Source organism: Rhinichthys klamathensis, unplaced genomic scaffold (genome assembly GCF_029890125.1).
Source record: "Rhinichthys klamathensis goyatoka isolate OS25496 unplaced genomic scaffold, OSU_Roscu_1.1 h1tg000989l_1, whole genome shotgun sequence".
NCBI lineage: Eukaryota > Metazoa > Chordata > Actinopteri > Cypriniformes > Leuciscidae > Rhinichthys > Rhinichthys klamathensis.
The window spans coordinates 203,388-212,675 of NW_026607292.1; positions in this window are offsets into that span (position 1 = coordinate 203,388).

A 9,288-nucleotide genomic window follows, 5' to 3' on the forward strand; every position below is an offset into this window, starting at 1 on the left:
CTTCGTTCCTGCGGGCAGGTGTTCCCCTAGAACAAGTGTCCAGGCACTCTGTGGTCTCCACGGATGCCTCTATCACCGGCTGGGGGGCCACGTACAACGGGCATGCAGCTTCAGGTCTGTGGACGGGGCCTCAACTGCATTGGCACATCAACTGCCTCGAGTTGTTAGCAGTACATCTTGCGCTGGGCCGCTTCAAAACGTCGCTACAAGGCAAGCATGTACTGGTCCGTACGGACAACACTGCGACTGTTGCGTACATCAACCGTCAGGGTGGTCTACGCTCCCGCCGCATGTCACAACTCGCCCGCCATCTCCTCCTTTGGAGTCAGAAGCATCTGAGGTCGCTTCGTGCCGTTTACATTCCGGGCCTGCTCAACCGTGCAGCCGACGAGCTCTCACGGCAGCAGGTGCTACCGGGAGAATGGCGACTCCATCCCCAGGTGGTCCAGCTGATCTTCAGGCGCTTCGGGACCGCACAGATAGATCTGTTTGCCGCCCCGGACACGTCTCACTGCCAGTTGTTCTATTCCCTGACCGAGGGGACCCTCGGCACGGATGCTCTGGCACACAGCTGGCCCCGGGGTCTTCGCAAGTATGCGTTTCCCCCAGTGAGCCTTCTGGCACAGACCTTGTGCAAAGTCAGGGAGGACGAGGAGCAGGTCTTGTTAGTTGCGCCGTATTGGCCCAACCGGACCTGGTTCCCGGAACTAGTGCTCCTCGCGACAGCCCCTCCCTGGCCCATCCCTCTGAGAGAGGACCTGCTCTCTCAGAGACGGGGCACCCTGTGGCACCCGCGTCCAGACCTCTGGAAGCTTCATGTCTGGTCCCTGGACGGGACGCGGAGGTTCTAGGTGACCTACCCCCAGCGGTAGTTGACACCATCACTTCCGCTAGAGCCCCCTCTACGAGGCGCCTCTATGCATTGAAGTGGAACCTATTCGTTGTATGGTGTTCTTCTCACGAGGAGAACCCCCGATCATGCTCGATCAGAGCCGTGCTTTCCTTCCTGCAAGATGGGTTGGAGCGAAGGCTGTCTCCCTCCACCCTTAAAGTGTACGTGGCCGCTATTGCCGCACATCACGATGCTGTTGATGGTAAGTCCTTGGGGAAGCACGACCTGATCGTTAGGTTCCTGAGGGGAGCGAGGAGACTGAATCCTCCTCGCCCACTCTCTATACCCTCTTGGGATTTGTCTCTGGTCCTTTCGGCTCTTCAGAGACCACCCTTTGAGCCTCTGCAATCAGCTGAGTTAAAAATCTTGTCCTGTAAGACAGTTCTCCTGGTTGCATTGGCCTCTATCAAGAGGGTAGGGGACCTACATGCATTTTCGGTCGACGAATCGTGCCTGGAATTCGGCCCGGATAACTCTCACGTGATCCTGAGACCCCGGCCCGGATACGTGCCCAAGGTTCCTACCACTCCCTTTCCGGGACCAGGTGGTGAACCTGCAAGCGCTGCCCTCGGAGGAGGCAGACCCAGCCCTGGCTTTTCTCTGTCCCGTCCGCGCTCTGCGCTTGTACGTGGACAGAACGCAAAGCCTCAGGACCTCAGATCAGCTCTTCGTCTGTTACGGAGGCCAGCAGAAGGGAAAGGCTGTCTCCAAGCAGAGGATGGCCCACTGGATAGTGGATGCCATCGCCTTGGCTTACGAAGCCCAAGGCGTGCCTTGCCCGCCCGGGTTGAGAGCCCACTCCACTAGAAGTGTCGCTTCTTCTTGGGCGCTGGCACATGGCGCCTCGCTGACAGATATCTGTAGAGCTGCGGGCTGGGCGACACCTAACACGTTCGCTAGGTTTTATAGCCTACGTGTTGAGCCGGTTTCTTCCTGTGTGCTCGCTTCAACCAGCCGGTAACACCGAAGTTCCCGCTCTAGTGTCGGCTTGCTGCGCCACTCCCCTCCACGGAGCGGATACGTGCGCTTTTTTGCTCCAGTCGAGTTCCCCACCTAGGCGAACCCTGTGAGTTCCTCCACACCCCTTCGGCAGTCGGACGTTGCGGAGCGTCCGACGCCAGGCCTAGTGCTCGTATGCTTGTGTAACTTGTGCTAGGCTGGGTTCCATATGTGTGATCCCTGCGGCGATCCCATATGAGTATTCTTCCACGACCAGCTCCCTGCGGTGAGCCCGTGTCTTTCCCTTGGCAGAGCTCGCTCTGCCGTCACTGTCTGGTGTAGCCTCCCCCTTCTTAGGCTGGAGCCACCCCAGTGACATTCCATATGTTGCACTGCCCTATCCGGCCAGTCCATATGTGTATTCTCCACATGGTACCTCCCTTCGGGTAGGATGTGGCTCCGCAGCGTCCCTCTCCTCTGGAGGGGCACGCTTTCCCAGTGTTATTCAAGGTTCTCTGTGTGGGTATATGGAACAGCAGTTGAACTCCCTCTACGCAGGTCTTCTGCCCCAGCAGTTGGGGGTCTGAGAGTCTTGCGTAGGGCGCTGGATGTGGCAGCAACCGATGGCGTTTTCCATGGGATCCCCTAACGTCGTCACATCGACGTCACGTCGAACGTGAGCGACTGAAGGGGAACGTCTCGGTTACTGATGTAACCCTCGTTCCCCGAAGGAGGGAACGGGAGACGTGACGTCCCGCCGCCACAGTTGCTGACCATCGCTGTACGGCCGTCATTAAACTCGGCTCCTCAGTGAAAAACGGTGTGTGCTCGCGCCCGCTTCCTGTTTTATACCCGCGCTGCGGGGCGGGGGCGCGTGACGCGTTCACGCACGCCAACGTTCATTGGCTTGTTCTTAGATACTCGAAGTTGATAGGGCTCCCTGAAGTGATCCCCTAACGTCGTCACGTCGACGTCACGTCTCCCGTTCCCTCCTTCGGGGAACGAGGGTTACATCAGTAACCGAGACGTTCTCTCTAGAAGAGGGAATGAGTATTGCGTAAGCTAGCTTACGCTGCGGGAAAGATTCATCTTTGCTGAGATATTGAAGCCAAAAAATTATTTCATAATTTGTATCCATTGACAACGCAGTTCCTCTGCGGCAGACCTAGAGCAGGCTAGCTAGCAGCTCATTGGTTCGCTCAGAGAGAACTGCTTAAGCCTATGGGAGAGCGGGGCTGAACCCGCTTCCAATGAGAGGCGCCCGCGCGCTCATTGCGTCATGGCCCGCCAGAATGGGCGTGGCTATGGTGTATATAACAGTCTCTCCCAGGCTTATATGTTGATTTATTTCAGCGTGAAGCGAAACGCTAGTAGCGCAAGCACGGCCGGGAACGCAATACTCGTTCCCTCTTCTAGAGAGAACCGAGGTTACGTTAGGTAACCGATTCGTTCTCTTACGAGAGGTTCTCTCGTATTGCGTAAGCTAGCTTACGCTGCGGGAACACCTGGTCAACGCCGTGCGCGCTATGAATCCACTCATGAATCCCAGGGTGATACCGGGGGATTTTTAACGTGGAGTGAATGTAGTATGAGGCCGGCAGAGCGGGCACATGAAGTGTATACAAAAGCATGTATGAGGCCGGCAGAGCGGGCACATGAAGTGTATAAGCATTAAGGAGAGCACAAGGGGCGAACCGGTTGTGTGAGGGACTCCCAATAATGCAGCTTCTTAGGGAGCTGGTCGTTAGACAGCTAGTAATTTTGCCTGCAAGGCGGGAACTTCCAAGTTGTAAAATCTGACAAAAGTGGACGGGGAGGCCCATCCCGCGGCCACACAAATGTCATGAATGGAAATTCCACAGGACCATGCCCACGATGAGGCCATGCCTCTAGTGGAGTGCGCCCTGATGCCCAGAGGGCAGGGCAGGCATTTAGATGCGTAAGCAGAGGCGATAGCGTCTACTATCCATCTAGACAGTGTCTGTTTAGAGGCGGCCAGACCTTTGGTGCGCCCCCCAAACGACACGAAAAGCTGCTCAGCGCGTCTGAACGCGGCAGCGCGCGTAGTGTACAATCTCAGAGCCCGCACCGGGCAGAGGAGATTGGCGTCGCGCTCACTATCGGATGAAGGCAGAGCCGATAGGGAAATAATCTGAGCCCTGAACGGGGTACCAATCGCCTTCGGGACATAGCCATGCCTAGGTTTGAGAATGACAACAGAATCATTCGGTCCAAACTCAAGACACGCGGCGCTGGATGAGAGCGCGTGAAGATCCCCTACGCGTTTTACTGAGGACAGCGCCGTCAGAAAAACGGTTTTGAGCGAGAGGTATTTTAGGTCCACAGACTCGAGCGGTTCGAACGGGGGTGCTTTCATAGCTTCGAGAACTATAGAAAGATCCCAGATAGGAACCGAAGGGGGGCGCGGAGGGTTCATCCTCTTAGCTCCCCTGAGGAAGCGGATGACTAACTCGTCTTTGCCCAGGGACTGAGCGCGTCGGGGTTCAGAGAACGCCGCGACGGCTGCCACGTAAACCTTGAGAGTGGAGGGGGACCTGCCCTTGTCCAGCATCTCTTGAAGGAAAACAAGCAAAGACGGCACCTCGCATGACCGTGGGTCCAGATGTTTGTCGGTGCACCATTTTGAGAACACAGACCATTTAGACGCATAGAGCCTTCTCGTGGAAGGTGCTCTAGCCTGTATGATAGTGTTTCTTACTCCTTCTGGCAAATCGACGAATAGTCGTTGATCACCCATGCATGTAGCGCCCAGCGCCGTGGATGGGGGTGCCAGATCGTGCCGCGAGCTTGAGAGAGGAGATCTGCTCTGACTGGGATGGGCCACGGGGCTGTCTGTGACAGCTGAGTGAGCTCCGGAACCCAATTCTGACTCTCCCAACGCGGGGCTATGAGGAGCACCGAGTGGCGTGCGTCCCTGATCCTCTGAATTACCTGTGGTAGCAGAGCGATCGGAGGGAATGCATAGAGCGGGCGGCGAGGCCATTCCTGGGCTAGCGCGTCCTCGCTCCTTGAGAAAAATATTGGGCAGTGAGCGTTCTCTTCTGACGCGAAGAGGTCCACCTCTGCTCTGCCGAATAGCCGCCACAGTATTTGGACCGTTTGTGTGTTCAGGGACCATTCTCCTGAGGAGATGAGGTTCCTGGACAGTATGTCTGGACCGTCGTTCAGATGGCCCGGCACATGCGTCGCTCTGAGCGAGAGCAGGCGGCTCTGAGACCAAACTAAAATGCGGTGTGTCAGTAGGAAGAGATTCCTGGACCTAACACCGCCCTGACACCGCCCTGACGGTTGAGATAGGAGACCACAGCCATGTTGTCCGAACGGATCAGGACGTGGTGTCCCCGAATGAGCGGGAGGAAGCGCGAAAGCGCGTTCTCGACCGCAAGCATTTCCAGACAGTTTATGTGTAAGGGGCTTTCCTGTGTCGACCAATGGCCGAAGGCCGGTGAGCCCTCGCAGACTGCACCCCAACCCGTGTTGGATGCATCTGTCGAGATGACTTTTCGGTGGGAAAAGGTCCCCATCGTGACGCCCTGTCGAAACCATTCTGCTACTGTCCATGGCTGCAGCGCCGTGAGACATGTCTGCGTAACTCTGATCAGCTGGCGGCCCGTGTTCCACGCGCGGTGGGGTACACGGCTGTTTAACCAAAGCTGAAGCGGACGCATGTGCAGAAGGCCCAGCTGAAGTACAGCGGAGGCTGAGGCCATGTAACCCAGCATCCTCTGAAAAGTTTTCTCCCATGTCGGCGAGCGTGAGCCATAAGTGTCTCTCGGCTACACAAAGGCTGGCCATGCATCTCCCCAGAGCTTGTGCGGCGGGTTTAGTGGCGCGAAGGGCGAGGTCCGTAGCACTTCTCAGATCCGTGACAGCGGGGGAGGGGTTTCTACCGCTTTCGGCCCACTCACGGAGAATATCGCTCTGTAACACTTGGAGCACAGACATAGAATGTAGCGCTGCGGCGGCCTGACCGGCGGCGGCGTAGGCGCGAGCATGAAAGCTCGAGGTCGCTCTGCAAGCTTTCGAAGGAAGCGTGGGGGAAGAGCGCCATCTAGCAGAGGGCGGGCAGAGGTGTGCGGCGACCAAGTCCTCAACGGGCGGCATGGCTGAGTAACCTTTTTCGGCGGCTCCGTCCACCGAGCGCAGCGAGGCGGATATATCGGAGCGGTTTCTAGCCGAGAGCGGGGCATTCCAGGACTTCGTCAGCTCTGTGTGAAGTTCAGGCAGGAATGGGGCGGCCCGGTTGCACGCGGGGGTCGAGCGCCGATGAAAAAAGCTGCCGTCCATCCGGTTCGGGGCCTGCTCGGGTGGAGGAGACCACTCGAGACCGAGGCGTTCGACGGCCTGTGAGAGGAGGCGCATTAGTTCCTCCTCTATCCCGGCGCGGATCCCCGCCGACTCTCTCGTGGATCCGAGAGATGACCATTCTTCACTGTCTGACGCGAGCAGTGAACAGGAATCCTTCTCCTCCGCGGCGTCATCGGAAGCGACAGAGCGGCCACTCGGCGGCAACTGTATGTCCGGCAGGGGCGGGGAGGGAGAGCGGGAAGCGGGAAGCGGCGGCGGCGGCCCGCATGGTTCCGCAGGGGGCTCCGGCGGCCTCTGGGAGCGGCGTTTCTTCTTACGCGGCGAAGAGGGAGGCGGCGCGGGAGCGGATTTTGCTGCCAGAAGTCGTGCCCGCAGGGACGACAACGGCAGGCTCTCACAGAAGTCGCATCCTCCATCCGCGAGGGCGAGTTCTGCGTGCTCGAGTCCCAGGCAGAGAGCGCAGATGACATGGCGGTCTCCGTCCTCGAGAGGAGCGCGGCAAGAGCCGCAGGAAAAACGAGACATCTTTAAAAAGACGCTCGGCTCTTTTAGATATATAGAGAAAAGAAGAAGGATACAGTCGTCGGATGGCGCTAGCTTGCAGGGTGGCTGAAGGTGGCGAAGACGGCCGGCTTCTTCAGGGTCCGGGAGCTCGCTAGAGTGATGCCTTCTCGACGGCGACGGCTTTTCTCAGGACAGCAGAAGCGTGCAGCTTGCTGAAGATGAAATGAATCAACATATAAGCCTGGGAGAGACTGTTATATACACCATAGCCACGCCCATTCTGGCGGGCCATGACGCAATGAGCGCGCGGGCGCCTCTCATTGGAAGCGGGTTCAGCCCCGCTCTCCCATAGGCTTAAGCAGTTCTCTCTGAGCGAACCAATGAGCTGCTAGCTAGCCTGCTCTAGGTCTGCCGCAGAGGAACTGCGTTGTCAATGGATACAAATTATGAAATAATTTTTTGGCTTCCATATCTCAGCAAAGATGAATCTTTCCCGCAGCGTAAGCTAGCTTACGCAATACGAGAGAACCTCTCGTAAGAGAACAACTATACTGCATTTCCCGTGTCCTCGTCTTCGGCATCCTACCTACACTAAACCTGACACTAACAGAGTTCATTGTAAAGCATTGCTATTGAAAATCGCTATATTCATTCGCACAATAACCCAGAGCCGAAGCACAACAAAAACAATGTTCTTCTACAAAATGCATGTATTTTTGTTTTTTAATCGCTAAAGGGCCAAAGTTAGTATACCTTTAAAATGATCATTTTCAAGAATATTGTAGTGGATTTGTGGTGCAATAGGCTATGTGCACAAGCGTAGTTTCGAACTTCCGCTATTGTCAGAAGTCGGCATGTCAGTTTCCGGTTTACGGCTGTTCATCCGCATCCGCTATAAACGAACAAGATGAGTGCTGCTGTTGTACGAAAAAAGAGTTGTTAAACACATCTAAGTTTCTAAGAACTAGGTGGATCTATCATCTAACGCCCGTTTCACACATACCCCGTTTGCAGTGCGTGTTGCGGTGCAGGAGCAACGCGCGCTATAGTGCTTTCACATATGATGCGTTTGCAGTGAATAACTGATCCGCGGCTGTAGCCTACCACAAACATACTTACTTTTTTTTTTTTTTTTTTTTTGCGTCGCCCAAAATGTCTATTTTGTGCAGCCACTGCGCACGAAGGTTGGTGTTTTTCGGGAAGCGGTGGAAGCTCAAATGGCTGTTAGCGACTTGAAGCAGAGCAAAGTGGCACACAGCAGTGCTCCTAACGCACCATGTTAACAGGTTAGGGCTTTCACTTTTCACACCGTTCCAGATGCGGCACGTATAACAGCAGTACAGCGATCGTTTCTGCACCGAATCTGCTGTGCTGCATTAAAGTGACACCGCATGTTTCGTGGTCAAAATGCACAAAGATTGACCTGAAAATGTAGTAATTTCACCATAAATGCGTTTCATTAAATAAAATGTAGTAATCTCACCATAAATGCATTTAATATACCGGTACTACTATTTTTCACAGTCATCTGAAGACTGTGAAGACCGGGGTAAATCAAGGAAAACTACAATTAAGGCGACATAATGAACAACACTCGTCTCATTCGTGGAGGTGGAAAAACAAGTTCTTTGTGACATGCAAGATCTATTGTAGGCTATTACAATTTAAATGCAAAAGAAAAGGCACATGAGTCGGCTGTTTTTGCCAATTTTAAGTTTTAATTTAAAATATTTGCCATTTTAATAGTAAATTTGACCACTTGCTTGAGCAACTTAATATAAGTAATGCATGGAATAACTTGCGTTGTTTAAATTGTGTTTAAACGTGCATACATCCATTAAAGAGTGTGTACAAAGAGAATAGCAATGCTGACAACTTTTTTTTGAAAAAAGTTGCAGCACAACTTCTGGATTTTAAATAAAAATAGAAAGTATGTGTTTGTGGTACAGCCGCGGATCAGTTATGCAAACGCATCATATGTGAAAGCACTATAGCGCGCGTTGCTCCTGCACCGCAACACGCACTGCAAACGGGGTATGTGTGAAACGGGCGTTAGATGATAGATCCACCTACAGTTCTTAGAAACAGATGTGTTTAACAACTCTTTTTTTCGTACAACAGCAGCACTCATCTTGTTCGTTTATAGCGGATGCGGATGAACAGCCGTAAACCGGAAACTGACATGCCGACTTCTGACAATAGCGGAAGTTCGAAATTACGCTTGTGCACATAGCCTATTACTATCAAGCATGTAAAACAATCATATGGTACTATGGTTATATTTTTATGAGCCTGGCTTAAAATGTAACACTTTAATAATTTTATACAATATGCAACAGGGGGTCTCTGCTTCATTCTTTCATCTATCAAGGTATCCGTGGCCTAAAAAAGGCTGAACATAATAACTGAAAAATGAGCCCCGTAGCCTGTGCAATTTGTTAAATAAAAGCACAGTGCTTGGAACGTGCCAGGCATTTCTCAAGCGCGAGCAATTTCACGTGCTCCACAATACTCACTCTATGCTCTGACGTCGGGCCGGTCATGTGGAGGTGTGCAGTAATTCGGTTTTTAGTGAATCTGCTGGAAACCTTGTGACTTGTAAAAGGGTCATATATATGTCTGAG